At 42.6% G+C, this 21,585-nt stretch overlaps 1 protein-coding gene across 3 annotated transcripts in view; it reads left to right on the plus strand.

Moving 5' to 3' along the window:
* Positions 1-21,585, plus strand: part of LOC122799527 (P2X purinoceptor 4-like) — a 1,302,595-nt gene that overhangs the window by 497,884 nt on the left and 783,126 nt on the right. The gene's annotated exons all lie outside the window — the stretch shown is intronic.

A 21,585-nucleotide genomic window follows, 5' to 3' on the forward strand; every position in this document is an offset into this window, starting at 1 on the left:
GTGGTTACCTTTGTGGGAGGTGGGGTTTGGGGTGGGAGAGATGTGGCTTTCCAAGGTGATTATTTGTGGTCGGATCTAACCAGGGAGGAGTTGACTATTGATGTAGAGCAAGTGTCACCCATATTAGCAATGACCAGGTCAAGGATGTTGCTACCACTAGTGGGGGTAAGAATGAGCTGGTCCAGGGCATTGGGATTAATGAATTCCAGGAAATGTTGGGCAAGTGTATTGGCACAGTAGTTTTCCCAGTTAATGGAGGGGTAGTTGAAGTCGCCCAGTATGACAGTGTTAGGTCTGACCCTAATATTCTCCAGGGTGCTTAGGAACATGTAGTGTAGTCATGGGACATGGTTGGGGACCTATAACAGGCTACAACTGGAATCGCTGTCTTACCCAATGTTAGCTGCACCTGAAGTATCGCTAATACATTATGTTGGGCCACCAGTCTGGAGGTGTGTGCATCCTTTATGAATGTGGAAACACCACTGCCTTTCCTGTAGCATTTCTATTTGCAGTCTGCATGCCTTTACCTTTTTATGTATACCTTTGCGGCTGTTCACATTCTAAAATAATATGGATAGTGTAGCCATTATATGATAAGAAGCTATTATCACCTGTTATATGAGACCGCTTTATAAATGTCTATTTACAGCTTTTTGTGATGTTCTGTAGTCCTATCTCGCCTTCATTCTTACATATGGGTGTGGAGCCGATCCTGTGCTCTGATTCAGCGGATTACAAAGCTCGAAGTCTCCAAGTTGGCTCGTGGCAAGGTAGGTATCCCATAACACACTACTAACAATCCCCAGATCTCATTTGCCACTCTACAAGTTCAGAAGCGTTCTCTTTCTTGGCCGTGGCTAAATTGGAATATTTTTTTCTTCCAGTATTTATAGTGTTCTTTTTTACTGTAAAGTTTGTTCATTATTAATAGCTTACTGTTGTTAACTTGCAAGTAGTTAAGTTAGTGTCTTTTTTTTCTGAAGTTTTATTGCAAATTGTTAATTGTTGGCTGTTGCTTCCGCAGGCCTTCATTTAGTGGTATTCTTTCGTTTTTGTTGTGCTACCTTTGTTAATCTTTCTCGGGCTTAGGTCCATTTTTAGTTACAAGACCTACTTTTGCCTTACTGTTGCTTCTTTATTCTCTATCTCGCCTACCCCTCTGTTCATGGCTAGGCCCAAGGACCTAGTCCTCTATTGCCTTTTCCCCCTTGTGTGTTTCTTGAGCAGGGCTAGGCCCATTTAAGTTAGAGGGACCTAGTCCTCTGTTGCCTTTCTCCTTTGTGTGTTGTTTATTGAGCAGGGCTAGGCCCGTTTCAGTTAGATGACCTTGTCCTCTCTTCTTATTGTCATTTTTGCTGTCTACAATATAGTCTGTTGTCATTGTTGCGGTAGTTATGTCTAAGGAAACTGAAGACCATAAACCTTTGGGTTTTAAGAAATGCCTAAAATTTTCACAAAAAATGTCCTTGACTGACTGGCATAGTATTTGTGTTTATTGTTTGGGAGCCATACATCTACAGGAGACATGTACATTTTGCCATTCTTTTAGTTCCTGGGTTCTCCAGAAAAGGAGGGTCAAAAGACTTACTACCGGTATCCCCAACACTTAGATCTCCAGTTTTGCAGAGATCTCGATCCCCTACCTGGTCTTTCGGATCCTCCAGGAGTCTCTCTGATGAGGATGTCAAGAAGGTGGTGTGCAGACTTTTGAAGTTGTCTGTGCTAGCAAATTTGTTTTCGGCTCTAACCCAATCAGTTCCAGAGCCGTCTAAAGCCATATTACCTGCTTCTGTTCCTCTGAGCCATGCCGATCTTTCGGAGCCAGATCTGTTGGTGCCATTTGTTGTGGAACCGTTGGTTCCAGCACCCCAGTGGCTTTCTTGGAGCAGAGTTCTGCTCAGACACCTTTGGTGCTGTCCCTGGTGTCTAGGAGCCAAAGCTCACCAGTCTGGCCTGATGGGGATGCTCAGACCCAAACTACTTCGGTTCCGAGCATACCTCTTGGTGCATCGGCTTGGCTGAGCTTGGATCCAACATCTGTCTTGGAGCCGATCGCTCTGGAGTCGGGGGCTACTTCCACTTCAAAACCGGTGGTGTCCTTGGAGCCGGAGGGATCTGCCTTGAAGATGATGATGAGCGTGCTGTCTATATCTTCACAAGGGTGCTGATGTTCTTCTTCCTCAAGCTCTGACCTCTGTCTCGGCACCATCTCTTTTTCATGACAGCAGAGACCTGCAGCCTCAGGAGCCCCCCAGTCTTCCAAGACCTCCCCAGAATACCCTTCTGAGGAGCCTCCTCAGAAGAAAACCTGCAAGAGGAAGCATGTAGACTCCCCTGATGAGTCCATCACCTCTGACCTCGAGGAGTCAGAAGGGTCCCCCTAGGTCATCCTCTGATATCTCCTTCGTAGATATCCTAGAGATCCTGAAACAGAAAGGCTGCTGGCCCACAGTCACCCCTTCTGATGAGGAGTCAGTGTACCTGAAAGCTTTCTGGTCTCAATCTTCAGCCTCTTGGGTGTCTCCACCTTTCAATGAGCTGTTAGATTTGGTAAGTCGAAAGGTGTGGGAAACTCCTGACACCATGGAACTGGTCCCTAGAAGGCCAAACAAATTCCTTTCAGCTACTAAGGAAAATGAGTTTCTGACCAAAAGTGTGCCTGTAGATGCCATGGCGGTGGCAGCAGCCACAAAGAAGGAACTAGCAGAGACCTCATCTGTCCACCCACTGAACAAAGAGTCTCAAACGATGGACAGATATGAGAAGTGTATTTTTTCTTCAGCGGCTTTTACACTCAGATCGCTGAATTACCTCACCCATTTTGCTAGGCTTCAAAGAGATCTCCTAAAAGAGTTGGGAGATGCTGTCCAAGGTACTTTGACTGAAGGAGTCCCTGAGAAAGTTACTGCTCAGTTGTCCACCTTAAACTCTATTAACTCCTCCATGAGGCTGATTTCTTGCACAGCAGATGGAGCGAGCAGGGCAGCAGGTTAATGGAGTTTCCCTTAGGAGATACTCCTGGATGCGCTTGTGTAACTTTGCAGAGCCTTTCAAATATACATTTACCAATGCCCCCTTTGACAGTTCCCCTTTGTTTGGACCAAAGTTAAAATACACACACATCAGATAGAAGCAGGAAGGGAAGACTCTCTCTGTCATGGGAGTACGTTTTTCCGTCCCTTCTAGACCTTACCCTAAAGGTCAGAAAGGGGGGAAAAATGTGGTTTAACAAATCTCTGAGATTTTTTTCCAGACGCACAAGGTGATTCTTTTTCCAGAGGCAGAGGAGGAGGAAATGGTGGTAGACATTGCCCTAGAGGCATGGGGGGTCTGCAAAATAAGGGTGACCATGATTTTTTTTGTGGACGTTCGTATCAGCGCTCCTGAAGTGAGGCCTGGCTGCACTTCTTTGGAGCCAGTCGGGGGTCGCTTATTTTTGTACCCAGAAGTCTGGCACGACATCACACAAGACAAGTGGGTACAAAGGATAATTTCCAGAGGATACTCCAGACCCTTCTCTTTTCCACCTCATCTAATGAAGAAAATCAAAGATCTTCTACCCAAACACAGGAATCAAGCAACTATAAGTTGCTCCAAAAGAGTCACCCAAACCGTCCCCGCAGACCAGATAGGATTCAGAACTTACTCCAGATTCTTTAGTGCCAAAACGAACAGGCGACTGGAGGCCCATCTTGGATCTCGGCAGTTTAAATGAATCGGTGAAGAAGTTCAAGTTTCGAATGGTAGCACTGCAGTCTATACTCCTTCTGTTAGGGAAAGACAATTAGATGTGTTCCATAGACCTCCAAGATGCGTACTACCACATAAAAATGGAGAGCATCAAGGAGTCATTTATGCTTCTGGCTGGGAGCCAGACATTACCAATTTCGTGCTCTTTGGTCTCACCACAGCACCCAGGGTCTTCACCAAATGCAAGGCAGTAGTAACGGCTTACTTGAGACATCTTGGATTCCAAGTCTTTTTGTACCTGGACGACTGGCTCCTGACTGCCACCACCATGCATCTACTTCTACAAGCCAGGGATTCAACCATCCAAGTCTGTACTCAGCTAGGCATCACTATAAATTGGGAAAAGTCTGTCTTCTCGCCCTCTCAATATGTGACTTTTTATATAGGTGCAGTAATACACAGTTGCAGTGATGGCTAGTCTTCCTTCAGACAGAGTACAAAATCTAAAACAACAAATATACAGCCTGCTTCCCCATCACAAGGTTAAAGTGAAGACATTGCTCAACCATGGTCTCTACTATAACTCTAGTTTCAGTAGCCAGACTACATATGAGAATTCCCCAGTGGTCTCTTCAGCAACTGCCTCTGTCTCATCCCATTTTAATAACGGAATCTTGGAGAAAGGACCTTCGTTGGTGGATCCTGTCCAATCAATGAATGATAGGGAGACCATTCATTCCTCGCCAACCCATTGCTACTGTGACCACAGATGCCTCCCAGATGGGGGGGTGGGGCATTATCTAGGAAGGACAGTCCAAGGCACATGGCAAGAACATGAGGCTAACTTGCATATCAGTGTTCTAGAGATGAGAGCAGTGCTACTAGTGTTGCAAGCACTTCACGACTTTCTTCCTCTAGGGACAATAGCAATCCAATCAAAAAATGTCAGGGGTATGGCATATAAACAAGCAAGGGGAAACCAGATCCTACCCCCTATGTCGAGAGGCTATACATGTTTGGCAGTAGGCGGTATCTTCCCAATGCTTTCTAGTTGCAATGCATATCCTGGGGAGAACCAATGTGATGGCCAACAAGCTCAGCAGGGCAATCTTGATGCCTCATGAGTGGTGTCTGAATCAGAAAGTCACAGAACAGATTTTCTGCAAATGGGGACAGCCTTGCGATGTGTTTGCCACCCCAATGAACATCAAATGCAGCAGCTACTTCACCATTATTCCCCCTTGGGGAGACACTGAGAGACGCACTTGTCCATAATTGGCTCTCGGGACTTCTTTATGCTTTTCCTCTCTTTCCGCTAATATTGAAAGTTATCCAGAAAGCAAAGACTTTGGGAAGCAGAATGATTCTCATCACTCTTTACTGGCCTCATCAGATTTAGTTCCCCTTCCTCAGGCCTCACCTTCTGGTCTATCCATGGACTCTGGACCCAGTACCAGACCTTCTGACACGTATGTCAGGCACATTCCATCCCTGTCTCCATACCCACAACTTGACAGCGTGGCTGCTCCACTTCCATCCCTAGTCAGGCTTCATGATTTCTTCCCTGCTGTTACACATATTCTGACATCATCTCATAAACCTTCTACAAGAAAATTGTACGCTAGCAAATGGAAAAGTTTTTCCCTTTGGGCACAAGCTAGGAACATAGATCCATACACAGCCTCCATTCCCTTAGTATTAGAATTTCTAACTGAACATTTTCATCAGGGATCAGCTTCTGCTACAATCAAAGCTCAATTGGCAGCTATCTCCAGTTTTCATTTGGGGCAACATGAACCTAATCTTATGGCTCACAGATTGTGTAAATCATTTTTAAAAGGCACTACCTTATTAAGACCTCCTTTTCAAGATCCTATATCTCCCTGAGATTTAAATTTTGTTCTTTCAAAACATACCTCACCACCTTTTGAACCTTCACATACATGTGATTTAAAGTTCCTTTCATGGAAGACCATTTTTCTGGTAGCCATTACGTCTGCTAGAAGAGTGTCAGAGCTGCAAGCACTCGGTCAAACCGCCTTACTTGATTTTCCATATTGAGTTTCCCTTTGCACTAACCCTTCCTTCGTCTCCAAGATTTGTTCACAATCAAATATTAATCTAGCTATTGCACTGCCAGTATTTTTTCCAAATCATACAAACAAAGCCGAATACAAGTTTCATCAACTTTATGTACACTGACAGTTAAGGTTCTATCTTCATAGAACCAAAGAGTTTAGGAGATCAGACCCTATTATTTATATCGTTTACGGAGACTAGAAAAGGAATGCCAGTCTCCAAGATAATGTTATCAAACCGGATTTCAAATTGCATCTCTTTTATTTACTTTTCTAATGGCAAAAAAAAAAAAAAAAAAATTATCTTATTTATCTTTTTAAATCATCTGTTTAAATTGCTATGTTTCTCATGTAATATTTTTATGCCTTTTGTGAATTTGTACTACTTATGGAGCTTTTCTCCCCGGGCCTCTACTGAAAATGGACATATATCCAGTTGGACTAGCCCGGTCAACAAATGTAAAATAAATAAATAAATAAATTTAAAATTAAAGCTCATTCCACCAGATCTATATCCACATCTGCCACTTTTCAAGCCAGAATTCCAGTGGACAGTATATGTGCAGCAGCAACTTGGGCTACCCCTCATACCTTTATTACTCATTACAAATTGGACTTGGCCTCCAGGGGTAAATCCTCCTTTGGTTCCACTGTTCTTAGGAGTATATTCCCATGAGCCACCCGAGACAAAGGTGCTAGGGACGCTGTCCCATATGTAAGAATGAAGGTGAGATAGGACTACAGAACATAAAGAAGCTATGTACTCACCATAATGTTCCATGTTTGTAGTCCATCTTGCCCTTCATTCTTACAAACCCACCCACCTACCCCCATCCGATCCTTAGAGTTGGAGACCTTTCATCTATTGTTTTTCCTTTTGGAAATACTTTTATATCACTGTTATGGACAGCAGATCTGGGATTGTTAGTGCATTATGGGATACCTACTTTGCCACGAGCCAACATAGAGACTTCAAGCTTTGTAATTGGCCGCGTCAAAGCCAAGGATCGGCTCCGAACCAATATGTAAGAATGAAGGGCGAGATGGAATACAAACATGGAATGTTATGGTGAGTACATAACTTCTTTTTATATGCACCTACTGATGTTTAGCTAGTTGATCTTTTAACCAGTTGGTTCTTGTCACCTCCCTTTTGCAAAACTTTTATTTTACTGAAAACCATCAAATAAAAAAATAGCCCCATAACCCATTAACTTAAAATAAACACACATACACGCAAACACACACACCTATGTGCATCGTCAAATAATGAAGTTTAACCCGAAATTGTCCCAAATTGACAAGCTGCATCCATAGGCATTACCTAACCTAATATTAAAGTTTTTCCTTGCTAAGGTGCATGTCATAGCCTGTGCTTCTACCTACACTAATTGCTGTATGTTCCTGTCTTATCTTTATTTCTCTCATGTGTGGAAAACAGCTTGTATGCTTTCAGAAAACATTAACTTTTAGGGTTAAGAAAAAGTGCACTAGCTATCTTGAAATACAATAAATTACACATTGTTCTAGTAAATACATTGAACTTTTCTATTTATGTACCAGGAAATCTGCTATCTCTTATTCTCCTAGTAATTTCAGTTTTTTTTAACTAAGGTACTTATCCTTGTGCCTTTCAAGTTTTATAATTCCCTCAACAAACAATGGCCAGAACTTTCAAAATGTATTGCCTGCACCTGTAGTCAGCTTATCTCCATGAAACATAAGAATAAATGTGCAGCTGCCCTCAGCAGCAGACTTCTCAACTTGTACTGAACATTCTCCAAACCCTTACTGTCACCACACTTTTATGTAACTGGCCATAATACAGCTTGCTTCTTCACAATCTGTCATCTACCCATCTCCAATACTATCTATATGTCCCTTTTACTTGTCTGCTTAATACTCCTTTATAATTTGTAACCATCTTAATCCTATAATTGCTTCACTGTGTCTCCTACTCCATGTCTATTTTCATCTGTTACCATTTGTAAGTAACTAGACTCTTGTAAGGTTGATAATAGCTGATATTTTACTGTATTTTTCATTTAACTGTCATATCATTACACTTCTATGTATGTTCTTTTGGTGTTCTATGTATGTTCATTTACTATTCTATGTATATACATTTATTATTTTTTTTTATTAACTGCCATATCATTAGCAGTCTATGTATGTATCTATGTTGATTATGTAAATCTCCTATAACTGCCTTCTATTCATTGCGTATAATGTAGCATTTCTCCCCAGGCATCTGCTGAAACTGGGACTTGTGCAAAGCTGGACTTTCTCAGTAAACAACAGCAATAAAATATTTATTTGCTAAAGTAAAACTTTTCATTGCATTCACAGTATTCTCCTATTTTTAAAGCTCCCACACCTGCACAAAAAAAATTGAGTAAGCCAGGGGCATTAATCCAGACATTCACTTATGGGAAAAATGAGAGAACATCTCAACTCAGCATGCATTATAATCAAGTCTGTATTATAACAATGAATGGTCAAATGATCGAACATTGTTATATCGAACTCTAAAGTTCGAATTCACAAAACATTGAACAACCAGAACAGCGATTCCCCCCCCATGGAAAAAAATCACTGTTCCCAAAAAAAGAGAGACATTAAAACATTGCAACCCCCCCACTTAATTCTACCAACACCGAGATCGCACTGAAGTGCCGAAAATGTCAAAGTGACTGAAGTGGCCAAGTAACTTCTTTCCCAGGGAAAGAATTTGCTTATATGCCGCTTCGTTATTTTGCCTTTTTGACATTTCAAGTTCGACCAAGATGCATTTGACAAAATGGGTCTTCGGTCATCTGATAGTAACCCTTATAATCAATGTACTTTTACACTCCATCTCCAACCACCACAGCCCCAAGATTACAGCATATTAACTTAAATATGCTTTTGTCCATCATTTCTTCTCTTTTTACATTGTAATGCCTACATTTCTTAAAACTAAAAAAGAAAAAAGTACTTGTTTACTTTAGTATAGTTATCTCATACAGCAATTGCTGAACATGTTTTACTATGTAACCTGCAATTTTTATCATGAAATGTTTTGTACAAAAGACTAAACTGTTTTACTTGGATAGATTTTTTCCTTTTAGTGTCCTTTCAGACATTAATGACATGAAGTGGGGTATATGCCTTCACCCCCCCCCAAGTTTAACAAAGTCAACAAAAGTCTAGTCTTTCTCTGCTTTTTCTTGTAAATCAGTACTTCACAAATATGACTGATGCTTTGTAGTGTCACATTTTTCCACTAATTTCAGTATGCTAGTCATCTTCCTGTTCATCTCCATCTCCCAACCCCCAACTCTATTTCAAGCCAGTGTACTCCCGATTTTCTGGAGCCATCTTTTTTGACCTCACCAGAGTTTTTGATCTGGTTGACCATAACATTCTGTTAGATCATCTAACTGAAGTTGGAATTAGCCCAGATACAACTCCTTGGTTTAAAAAGAGTCTATCCAATAATTGCTTTTTTGTTACCATCTATTTAAAGGACCCCCTCGGGGATTCTTTCTGTTTCATTTTTCCATTTTGATTAACCTACCAATTGAACTCCTTCACTTCTGTCTTTATCCTGATGATATGGTCTTATTTCACTCAAACCTGACCTCCTCAGCCATACAAGCATAAGTTAACTTCCTTTCTCTTATCAAATGGCTTAATAAAAAAAGCTAATTTTGAACACTTCCAAAACTAAAACAATGGTCTTTGGTGTCTCCTCTAAATGACAGACTCAATCACTTCTTGTCAATGAACATATTGATAACTCCATTGATCAAGTATTCTCCTTTAAAGACTTTGGTATGTGGCTTGATCCCATGCTAAACTTTCACCTATGCATAGACCAAATACAAAAGAAAATGTAATTCCCTCCTGTTTTGGTCCTATACAGTTTCCCCTGTTCTCTTATGATCAACCAGGAATGCCATGGTCAAAGGCACTGGTTGCAGCAGTTTCCAATTAAAATTTCTCCACCATCGAAACAGTAAGCAGCTTTATTTGTTGTTTCATTTACCTTTCCCCTAGAAATGAGCATCATTGTATCATGCTAAATAATGCCAGTTAGCTATCTGTCCAGCACTTGCCAGCCTGCTTCTTGGATCCTAATTTTATAAGCTCCTCAAAGAATACTCCTGTCCTCCTCCTCTTGCTTCCAACTTCTTTAGATGACCCAATTTAAGGCGCCTTAAACACTCTGGTCCACTTCTTCATTGTCCCAGAACCAGAATTCTTTGCACCAACCATGCCTTCTCCATCCTAGGCTCAAACTCTGGGAGTTCCTCACTCCTAATCTTAAAGATCTCACCTTTGATCATCTTAAAGATCATCTCAAGTTAGAATCAGTGTGCAAATGTTTTCCCTTTGGATGGATCACCCAATCCACCAAGCCCTCCTTCACCAGTCTGGTACCTTTGTCGTCCTCTCATTATTTTCCTACACTGTATATGTGACAACTCTTCAACATTGTATATATTGTGTATAGTTAATTTCTGTGTTCCCTTACCTTACTTTTGCAATCTTTTACAATGTGTGCTCTATCCCTTCAATATTTCATTCTCTTTCTTCTCTCCTTCTAAACATCCCTTCTTGTTATCCTCTGTACTGTGTATTTTAATACTGTTATTGAATCATTGTTATTTTCACACATTTTCTTTGTATTCATAATAGTACTTGTTAACTTGTTTATCTGCTGTCATTTATATTTGCCCAGGCTGAGGCTGAAGTAGGTCCACTTGGATCAGTGTTCAACAGGTTACCAAATTGAATGAATAAGTATAACACCCAGTTTACAATTGTCTACAAACATGGTTATCAGGAGTTCCTGTTTTTTTTTTTTTTTTTTGATTTGGAGATCAGATAAGTGCATGCCAATATGCCAAATAGCGGATCCATAATGGAACATGCGGTGGTACCCCACTTTTCAATTCCAAGATCTTTGTGGACATGCTTGCCACCTTCAGTTTGGGTTCTATCCCTCATCCAATTGGCTATCCATCTTAACTGTAAATAAATCAAACCGGAGCACATTTAATTTGTTGTTGATGTTTGCATATGGTATGGTATCAAATGTATTGGCAATGTCAAAGTACGCTGTATGGATAGTATGGCCACTGTGCTGTCCTCTCAAAAAAGTACCACATTCGTTAGACTCTACCATCAATGAAGCCAGGCTGTTTCTGGGTCAAGTCTTGTAAGAGTCTCTTGTGCCTTAGTTTATCAGGTCTCTCATGACCCATTCCATGGCTTAGCAAATGACATTTGTCAGACTGATGGGTCTCTAATTCCAGGGGTCCATTGTAGGTCTGCCCTTGTGAAGAGGCATCACAACTGCTGTGTGCCAGATCTTGGATTTAAAGCCAGTGGATAAGATCAGGTTGAATACTTCTAGGAATGGGTCCTCCAGCACATGTTTAGTGCTGTTCAGTAGGCAGCCTGTTATGTTATCTGGTCCCACTTGAGGATGTTTTTTTTGTTTTGTAAAGTACTTTTAACAAGTGCCCTTTTGTGATAATAGGAGATTTGACTGTAGATATGTGAACTTTATATAGATGTCTCTGGGGTGATATTTGCCATAAATTTTTTGCAAGTATATTTGATCCTCCAAATCATAGTAAGTAATGCTGTTTTGAATGTGTTCAGGGCAGTGTTGGATGCTATTTCATAACTCCTGATGTATGTTAAGGGTTTGTAATTGTTTAGCTTCTAATCCCAACCTAGGTTGTTTATAGGAACCTTAAATTTTCCTTATGGTATTTTTCAGTACCTTGGATAACTCTCTGATTTTGACCTTGATTTTATGGGCTTGTATGATGCACGTACCACGATCTTTGAGAACTTAAATACTCCATATTTCCAGGGCAGGGTGTTTGTGTGAGAAAATTGTGCCCCCCCCCCCCCCCCCACACACACACACACACAAAACACACATTCGGGCACATAGGCAAAGGCTATAGCTACATGTGTCATTCTTATGTAAGACATTCAAACGGAGGTTCTATCAACTTGAGTTGTTGAAGACTCGGGTGGATGCTAAAGGTATATAATTGCCAATTTAACAGGAGTATTTACTGAACAGTGTGAAAATTACATCAGTGTTAAAATAAATCTGGTTCAAAAATCCATTTTGGAGTCTGGCATTGCAAATGCATCCTAAACAAATACATACCAAAATATGACTTGATCTAGCATGTCATCCATTAAATCGGTTTATCTTTCACTATGAAATATTTTTGTAATCCTTGTAACTTGATTGAGGCTTGTATACTTCTGATGTATTGTATATATTCCATTCATTATACCAAGTGCAATATTTAATATGCTTTTGTTCCTTATTTTACCAGTCCAGAGAATATTGTCCAACTGTACCATTTGCTCTTGGCTCACGTCTGTTTCACTCTTTTAACATTTCAGACCATGTAATTTATATATAACAGTGAGAGATAATAATTTTTTCTTGTTTCACCCTTTCTTTATAATACAAGATTGCTTACCTTTTTTACTGTTTGAAGTAGAATTATCAGTTGATCATTTTCAGCTATGACCTCTTCAGAGTACAGTTTCAACTGGTTATCAAACATAACCAAAACTTAAAAGTACATGGTGTAAATTACCTGTAGTATCTCAATCCAGTGATCTACTGCACTTGTAAAGCACACCTAGGCATAGTTCCAATTTTAATGTATAACTATCAATTAACAGTTCACAGCATCATGTTTTATATCATTTCATATAGTTTGACTATTACTGTTCATAGGTAGGTACTGGGCTATCTGCCCAAAGGCATATATTAGCCCAGCAACGTTGTGCGGTATTCATCGCCCCTTTGGTTAGTTCCCTAGACCCTTGATCTAGCAGCTAGTACCCATGGCCCCTATCTAGTAGAGCTGCTGGTATGATCCCTGGTGTAAACTTTGTTACCCATCCACTCGCCAAGGTTCCTCTTAAAGAGTGATAGTGAGGGGCTCTGTCTTATGTAGATCAGGATCTTGTTCCATAGCAAGGGATGCCTTTGTAAAGGGAATCTATCCCTCCAGCATGTTCTATTCATTGTTGTGCTGAGGTTTATATCCCTAGAGTGTGTAGCTTGAGTAGATTTTGTTTTGCTAAGATGGAGCATGTTCAGCAGTTCTGGGTTGGACATGGCTCTCAATGTTAGACAGAGATCACCTCTGAGAAGGCAGTATGCAACAGAGAAAAGCCTTAGTTTTTTCAATCATGCTGCATAGGGCAACTGAGACCAGTAATCCTCTTAGTGAGGTACCTCTGTGGTCTCTCCAACTGCTGGAGATGCCTAGCCAGGTACATTCCAATTGGTGCATTGTACTCCATAATGGGTCTGATGAGGGAAGAGTAGGGGGGCACCACTACATCCTTAGATCTTGATGCGAGCCCTTTCGTGATCAGATGGGTCACACAGAAGGATTTTCTAACCAACTTGGCAACATGGTTATCAAAGGAAAGCTGACTATCTACTTGGGTCCCTAAATCCCTTATTACTTCAGATTTCAGGGGGTTACCTCCTATGTGGTAGTTCGCGGGTACTCTGTTTTTTCCAAAGGGGATTACTACGCATTTAGCTTGAGGCCATGGCTTTGACACCATGCATCAGACTCATTAAGGCCCTTCTGGAGGATATCCATGTCGACTGGAGACTATTATAGCACCCAGTTTGCAGTTGTCCACAAACTTGGTCAGCCACAGCCCTTCAGTGCTTGCCTGCACTTCTGAGAAGTATATGCCAAACAGGAGGGGCCCCAGGACAGAGCCCTGAGGCACACCGCTCATTACTGGTCTGGATTCGAACATAGATCCTGCTACTCTTACTTTGTGGGATCTGTCTGAGAGCCAGTTTGCGATCCATCTTGTGGTGTAAGGGTTTATGTCCAGATGTTCTTCATCTCACATTGCTGCAGTCCTTACACTTGGGTAGTCCGCTGTCCCCGGTCGGCCCGAATACCAAAGTATAAGGCTGACGTCGGTCAAGGCGCATTAGTCTGACGTCAGGACGTCAGGGTACAAATGCGCATGACCGACGTCATATCCTCAGTCTTTTTGCCGCATGGTCCGATGCAGAAGCAGCGTTGCAAGTGCAGGTTGGCGTTCTGAAATTTTCCGAAGTCGGAGTTTCAGACCGAATCAAAGTTGGCTAAGTACCCCGTTGGGGAATATTTTGGTTTTGTCTTGCCTCAGTATTTTACCGGATGTCAGAAAAAGTGAATAACTGTATTTCTTGTGGGAAACAGATACCTCATAGGGATTATCATACCTTGTGTATACCTTGTTTAGGGCCTGAGCACGACGTTGTAGGGTGTCGCTCTTGTGCTAGATTTAACAAACGCACTATAAAGAAGATTAGATTGTGCCAGGTTAGTCTTCGAAGCGGTGCAATTATAAAATGCCGTCGGATGCTCCGATGCCCGCTTCGAAAAAGCGCAAGGACAAAGCTGCAAGGCCTAGGTTAGAAGAACCGTCCGTCCCGGACGCCGGTTCTTTAGAGGCTCGGTGGAGCCGGAGGTTCAGCCAGAAGTTTCTTTGGAGTCCCAGGGAGAGACTTTATTATTACAAGATGTGTCCTCTCAGGAGGTAGGCCAGGCTGAAGGGGCTTCTCAGGTGGCTGTTCTACCTCCCTTCCTAAGGTGGTTAGGCCCTCCTTCTGTTTCCAAGGCTTCTCCCAGAGGCAGGCCAGGTTTAATTTCAGTTGGTGTCACCCCTAGTTCTTGGGGTCTGTGCCCAAGAAGCATATGCTTAAAATGGCAGAAGATTTGATTACACTGATTAGAGGTTCTATGCCCCTCCTGATAAGAGGCCTAGGTGGAACCTGAGCTTGGGAGTTTTGAGCAGGGTTCGGATGCTTCCCGAGTCTTCGACTGAAGACTTGCAGGAGTATTCTCCTTATTCTGATTCTGATGTGGATGATTCTACTCCTTCTGCTTCTCCTCCTGAGGATTTTTCTTTTTCAGAGACTCTTCATTCCATGAGGGAGCATTTTAAATGGGAAGGTCAGGACTTCTCTGATTCCAGGAAAAGGCTTAGGGAATTTTGTTTCTACCCCAGCATAGGCCTTTAGCTATACCTCCTGTTCTGGATGTGGTGGAAGATGTTTTTGCAGAGGTTTCTCTTAATCCTGATTCTTTGCCTCCTGCTCCAGTTAAACCAGATAGGTATTATAGGGTGCCTGAAGCTCATAAGTATCTTTTTAAGAGTCCTAGGGCAGACCCAGAAACTGTTTCTCAGGGGCCTAAAGGTGTTAAGGCTTCTGTTGTTAAAATCGGTTCCTCCAGATAAAGAGGCTAGGGCTTTGGATAGATGGGGAAAGAAAGTGTATACTTCTTCCACTTTAGCCATGAGGGCTTTGAATTGCCAGTTTCACATGTTGAAATACCAAAACTATCTCCTTTCACAATTAAAGTCTAAGGTAGATGCTCTGGCGGAAGGTATTGAGTGTAAAGAGTTACAAGATTTAGTACATGTTTCTGAACAGGTGGGTAAGCATTCCTTGCAATGTGGTTTTGATGCTGTACAGGCCTCTTCGAGGGTGGCTGCCACTGGTTCTGTTCTTCGCAGGCACGCCTGGCTGAGGGATCAGAATTTAGCTGAGCATGTTAAGACAAGGATTTTAGATGTTCCTTTACAATCTGATGTGTTGTTTGGTTCTCCTGTTGAAGCAGTTTTAAAGAAAATGGAAGACAAGGCTAAGTCTATGCAGACTGTTAAAGATTTTTTGCAGGTTCAGCCTCCAAGTTTAGTAGAAATTGGCCTACCAAGGGGTGGACATATCCTTCTTATGATTCCCAGTCTAGGGGTAGGTCTAGACGTGGTAGGGGCAGAGCTCAAGGCTCTTTTAGGCCTAGAACAGGGAGTTCTCCTGCACAGTCTTCTGGTGAGGGCAGGGGTCAGTCCTTTCGTAAACAGACCCAATGACCTACCTTTTCAGCTGCCAGAGCCTTCACGTCTGGCAGCACCTTTGGGGGGAAGGTTGGCACTTTTCAAAGAAAATTGGAGTTTGATTACCCAAGACAAATGGGTATTGGATATCATACACCATGGTTACAGGTTTTATTTCCATACCTTGCCTCCTTTCAAAGGCATGCCAGACGTTCCTCCTCAACAAAGACTAGAGGCGCACAAACAAATTTCTCTGTTACTTCAAATAGGGGCCATACAGCCGGTTCCTATTCCAGAAGTGGGCCTAGGATTTTATTCTCGCCTGTTCCTAGTACCAAAGAAAGGGAACACGTGGAGACCAATTTTGGATTTATCTACCCTCAACACTTATCTGGACATTCCCAAGTTCAAAATGTTGGCCTTACAACAACTTTTACCTCTGCTGGGCAAGGATCATTGGATGGTAACTTTAGATCTCAAGGAGGCTTACCTTCATGTTCCTATCAGACTGAGTTGCAGGAAGTACCTGCGTTTTCGGGCTGGGAATTCTCATTATCAGTTCTCTGCATTGCCCTTTGGCTTATCTACTGCGCCCAGAGTGTTTACGAAAGTTCTGGCTCCAGTGATAGCTTTCCTTGACTAAAAGGAATACAGATCTATCCTTATTTGGACGATTGCCTGATTCTGGTTCCAGGAAAGGACGAGCTTCTTCATCATTTGGTATACGTGATAGCAGTGCTAAGATGCCTGGGGTATTCTGTGAACGAAATAAAGTCCAGTCTAGTACCCTCTCAGGACATGTGCTTTCTGGGTGTAAGACTGAATACAGCATCCCAGATGGCCTTTTGACCCCGGACAAACAAAAGAATCTTTCCCTTTACTTTCATCAATTGTCTCATCAGTCCAGGCTGACTGCAAGGACAGTCCTTCAAGCCTTGGGGTTCATGGCATCTTGTATTCTGGTGCTTCCCAATGCCAAACTGCATATGAGGAAGTTACAATGGTATCTCAAAAATGTATGGACTCAGCACTGCCAGGATCTGGACACTGTCATTCAAATAATACCTTGCATTCAAAAGGAATTTTTGTGGTGGGCTCAGGAATGTCACCTAAACAAGGGACTCTGTGACCCGGCCAGAGGCGAGTCAGATTCTAACGACAGATTCTTCAGACACAGCTTGGGGAGCTCATCTGAATGGAAAGTGGATACAAGACAAGTGGTCTGCCAGACTACAACATCTACATATCAACTTGAAGGAGATGTTAGCAGTCCAGTTTGCATTAGTGGCTTTCAAGGATTTACTTCTTCCAGGGCAGGTGTTGATTCTAACAGACAACACAACTGTCATGTGGTACATCAACAAGCAAGGGGGAACACATTCCTATCCTCTATGCAGGCAAGCAATGATTTTGTGGGACACTGCTCTCAGTTTGCAACTAAATCTTCAGGCAAGGTTTCTGCCGGGAGCACAGAACTCCTTGGCAGATGTGTTAAGCAGGCAAATCATGGATCCCCACGAGTGGCAATTGGATCCTCATGTATTTCGGAAATTGACAGTGTCATGGGGAACTCCAGACATTGATCTGTTCGCTTCTCCACTAAACCACCAGCTGCCAAAGTTTTGCACGAAAAGGTTTCATCACACAGCTTGGAAAGTGGATGCTCTTTCTTTCAGTTGGAAAAATCTTCATGTGTATGCCTTTCCGCCTCTACCTCTCCTCCCAAAGGTACTTCTAAAGGTCAGACAGGACAAACCAAGGATGATCTTAATAGCTCCAGATTGGCCTCGGCAGCACTGGTACCCATTACTGAGAAGTCTGGTAAGGAAGCCTCCATGGCCTTTACCTTTGATTCCACACCTGTTGTCTCAGAAGGACGGTCATCTACTCAATGTCAAGCTTCACTCTCTTCATCTAACAGCCTGGCATATTCTGTTTTGAACCATAGCAGGTCTCAACTTCCTCAGCAAGTTTTGAATGTGATTATGGAAGCCAGAAGACCTAGTACAAGGAAAGTGTACGCAGAAAAATGGAAGAGATTTTTATTTTGGAGTGCAGCAAAGGATTTGGATGTTTCTGAGCCTAATTTGAGTATGGCTCTTCAATATCTTACTGAGTTATTGGACAAAGGTTTGTCTTTCTCTTCCATTAAGATTCATGCTGCAGCAATTTCAGCTCACTATGACTGTGACCCACCATTGTTTTCTCATCCTTTGTTCAAGCAATTTCTTAGAGGGGCAAAGAATATAAGACCCCCACGTAGAGCTCCTACTCCTGCTTGGGACCTCAATTTTGTGTTGGAGAAACTCACTCTACAACCTTTTGAGCCTGCAGCTACTGCTGAATTGAAATATTTGTCATGGAAGACTGCTTTTTTGTTGGCCATTACCTCTGCAAGAAGGGTTTCTGAATTGCAGGCCCTTATGGCAGTTGAGCCTTTCTTGATTTTCCATAAGGATAGGGTATCTTTACGTACTAATCCTTCCTTTATGCCTAAAGTGGTTTCTAGTGTGGCTTTAAACCAAACTATTCATTTGCCTACTTTCTCGCAAATCCCCAAAATAAGGGGAAAAGATTTTGCACACTTTAGATGTACACAGGCAGTTGCGTTATTATTTAAGCAGGACTAAGGTTCAGGCAGTCTCAGCAGTTGTTTGTTTCATTTGCTTCGAGTTCTCAGGGCAAGCCTGTGTCAAAACAAACTATTTCTAAGTGGATTGAGTTTTGTATTGCTTTCTGTTATTCCCATCATGGCAAGGAGATTCCAGCTGGGATTAGGCCTCATTCCACTAGAGCTACTGCCACTTCAACAGCATTTCTAAGGGGGGTGGCAACTAAGGATATTTTGGAGGCAGCTACTTGGAGTTCAGTGCATACTTTCTCTAAGCATTACCACCTTCCTCTCTACTCTAAATCTAGGGCTGGTTTTGCCACTGCTATTTTACAGGGCATTTTGGCAGCTCCTGCTTCTTTATGATTTGCCATCCTCCCTTACCTCTGCTTTGGGATTCTACCCAAGTGTAAGGACTGCAGCAATGTGAGATGAAGAACATAGTACAGTTTTGTACCTACCATAAATGTAGATGTTCGAGGATCCACATTGCTGCAGTCCAATTTAACCTCCCTCCTTCCCCTCTATGTTTAGGGGTGGTTGTGTGGGTTGGGTTGTACCTCTGTAAATTTGTATATATTGTACATATATTTGGTGCAGGGGTGTTTGGTGTGTTGTTGTTTTTTGGTTTTGGCCTTACCTTTTTAGGGTCTTCTGACATCTGGGGCAAGAAAAGACTGAGGATATGATGTCGGTCATGCGCATTTGTACCCTGACGTCCTGACGTCAGACTAATGCGCCTTGACCGACGTCAGCCTTATACTTTGGTATTCAGGCCGACCGGGGACAGCGGACTACCCAAGTGTAAGGACTGCAGCAATGTGGATCCTCGAACATCTACATTTATGGTAGGTACAAAACTGTACTTTTGGTGAGTTTATCAATAATACCTGAATGGGGAATGGTGTCAAATGCTTTAGCAAGGCCAAGGTAAGCCATGTGTACCTCCTTTCCCTTATCAATAGCCTGAGTAACTGTCTCAAAGAAGTCCACCAGGTTCAGGAGGCATGATCTGCCCTTGACGAAGCCGAACTGTGTGGGGTCAAGTATTTGGAGATTCCCAATCTCTCCATTTGAGTTCCATAATGATTCGCTCCATTGCCTTACAGATTAGACTGGTCAGGCTTATTGGTCGGTAGTTCCCAGGGTCAGTTGTGGGCCCACTCTTGTGCAGCGGAACCACCGTTGCTGTGAGCCATTCTATGGGCACATATCCTGTCGAGAGGCTGAGACTGGACAGGGTATTCAAATGCGGGGTTAATTCATTTTGGAGCTCGCGTATGAGACAGCCCGGGACACCATCTGGTCCCATGGAGGCAGTGATTTTAGCTTTAGATAGAGCCTCATTAACCAACGTATCAGTAATAATTGGAGTTGCACAATCCCCTGGAATAGTAATTGGCCCTGTAGGTGGTGGAGGGGGAGAAATTTGCACTGAACCTATCAGTCAAGATGTTGGCAATGTCAGTGGGGTCAGTGTATTTTGTTCCATTTTGTACTAGCTCAGAAACAGACCTGATCATTGCCATTTAGGTTTTTGACGTAACCACAGAAGGCCTTATGGTTATCCTTGGCAACCTTCTTTTCGAAATTGGCTTTAGTTGACTTGAATGAGGGCCCTCAATTTTTTACTAATGCTGATCAGGGATGATTTTTCTACTTGAGAATTGGCCTTTTTTGTACAAGTCTCCTCCTTTTATTGTATAGTTTGCTTATGGCCAGGGTCCACCAGACTGGTTTCTTCTTGCTTGAGGAAAGAGTCTTTGTTTTATTTGGGATAGCACGGTCCATGCAATCCTGAAGATGTATATAAAGTGCCTTGGTGTAGGATTCTGCATCCTGGATATCATTATCCTTCTGCAAGGGAATATTGAAGCTTTCCACTTCTGACACAAGTAGTTTGAAGTTTGCTTTGGAAAGGTTTTTTTACAATGGTTTCTTTGACTGGGAGAGGTGGAGGGGTAAGGATGTCCAGGGTTATCAGTTTGTGGTCTTATCTGACCAGAAAGGGAGTGATAACGGGTGTGGTACAATGGGCACCCATATTTGTGATGACTAAATCCAATATGTTGTCCCCTCTAGTGGGAGAACATACCAGTTGTTCAAGAGCATTTGAATTTATAAATTCTAAGAACCGCTGGGCATAGGAGTTAGAACTTTGGTAGTTCATCCAGTCTATACCAGGATAGTTGAAATCACCCAAAATTATGGTATTGGGTAGGACCTTTATATTTTCCAATGCCTCAAGGAATGCTGAGTGAGCATCTTGGGACATGGTGGATGATCTAGAACAGGCTACGACTTGAAATGTGGATGTTCTTCGTCTTCCATTGCTGCAGTCCTGACTATTGGGGTATAGTCCGCGTCCCAGTCGGCCCGAATACCAGAGTATAAGGCTGACGTCGGTCAGGGCGCATTAGACTGACGTCAGAACGTCAGGGTACTAATGCGCATGACCGACGTCATATCCTCAGTCTTTTTTGCCGCATGGTCCGATGCAGAAGCAGTTTTGCGAGTGCAGGTTGGCGTACTGAAATATTTCGAAAACCGGAGTTTCAGACCGAAACAGAGTTGGCTAAGTACCCGTTGGGAACATTTTGGTTTTCTTGCCTCAGTATTTTACGGATGTCAGAAAAGTGAATAACTGTATTTCTTGTGGGAAACAGATACCTCATAGGGATTATCATACCTTGTGTATACCTTGTTTAGGGCCTGAGCACGGCGTTGTTGGTTGCCGCTCTTGTGCTAGGTTTAACAAGCGCACTATTAAGAGGAGGTTAGACTGTGCCAGGTTAGTGTTTGGGAAGCGTTGCAATTATAAAATGCCGTCGGATGCTCCGGCGCCCGCTTCCTCAAGAAGCGCAAGGATAAAACAGTGAAGCCTAGGGTTGAGGAACCGGCAGTCCCGGACGTCGGTTCTTTGGAAACTCAGTGGGCCGGAGGTTTTGCCAGGAGTTTCCATGGAGTCCCAGGCAGAAACTATACTCTTACAGGATGTGCCTTCTCAGGAGGTAGGCCAGGCTGAGGGCTTCTCAGGTGACTGTTCTTCCCTCTCTTCCCAAGGTAGTTAGGGCCTCTCCTTCTGTTGCCAAAACTTCTATGAGAGGTAGGCCTACTTCAGCTTCAGGTTCTGTACCTAAGAAACATATGCTTAAGATGGCAGAAGATTTGATTACTATGATTAGGGGTTCTATGCCCCGCCTGATAAGAGGCCTAGGGTGGAATCTGAGTTTGAGAGTTTTGAACAGTGTTCTGAGGCTTCAGAATCTTCTGTGGAAGATTTGCAGGAGTATCCTACCTATT

This window comes from Protopterus annectens, chromosome 4.part0 (assembly GCF_019279795.1).
Source record: "Protopterus annectens isolate FY-2018-M chromosome 4.part0, PAN1.0, whole genome shotgun sequence".
Taxonomy (NCBI): Eukaryota; Metazoa; Chordata; order Ceratodontiformes; family Protopteridae; genus Protopterus; species Protopterus annectens.